Below are 590 nucleotides of genomic sequence, written 5' to 3' on the forward strand. Positions count from 1 at the left end.
AAAAATATGTCCTCAGTTGTGTCACAGCAGGCCTGAACTAATACCTTTCCAGGGATTTATATTTGAATGACTTTTTAGGTTATAAAGGTTTACATATGTATTTTATATTCTAGAATTCAAGAAAGATTAACCATTTTAAAAGTGACATTGCCATTGCTTCAGATAAAACAGCTAAGCCTTAGTCAATGAATTGAAAATAGTAAGAAAAATAAATTTAGTCTGTATAGGAAAAACTAGATCTGCATTAAGAGTCACAATTTAAGAGTACACCGTTCAAACATTGGAAAAGTAAAATTCCTTCTGTCATTAAAAATTTTTCATAATTGTTTTATTTTTAACTGCCTGAAATGGTGGAAATCTGTTTTGTCTTTTGTTTGTTTGTTTGTTTTCATATTTACGGAGGGCGCAGCTCACAGTGGCCCATGCAGGGATTGAACCATCAATCTTGGTGTTATAAGCACCATGCTCTAACCAACTGAGCTAACCAGCCATCCCCCGTTTTGTCTTTTTTCAAATAGATTTGGAGAATGTAAAAGCTAGGTAACGCTTAATAATCAACATAGTTAGGAAACCTTAAATCAATTAAAACA

The 590-nt window shown here is 32.5% G+C and overlaps 1 non-coding gene across 1 annotated transcript; it reads right to left on the reverse strand.

The window, feature by feature from the left end:
• Window positions 1–416: 416 nt before the first annotated feature.
• TRNAI-UAU (transfer RNA isoleucine (anticodon UAU)) lies at window positions 417–490 on the reverse strand. Its single transcript has one exon. It is a non-coding gene; the product is annotated as a tRNA-Ile (tRNA).
• Window positions 491–590: the final 100 nt, after the last annotated feature.

The sequence above is a fragment of the Rhinolophus sinicus genome, linkage group LG15 (genome assembly GCF_036562045.2).
Source record: "Rhinolophus sinicus isolate RSC01 linkage group LG15, ASM3656204v1, whole genome shotgun sequence".
Classification (NCBI taxonomy): Eukaryota; Metazoa; Chordata; class Mammalia; order Chiroptera; family Rhinolophidae; genus Rhinolophus; species Rhinolophus sinicus.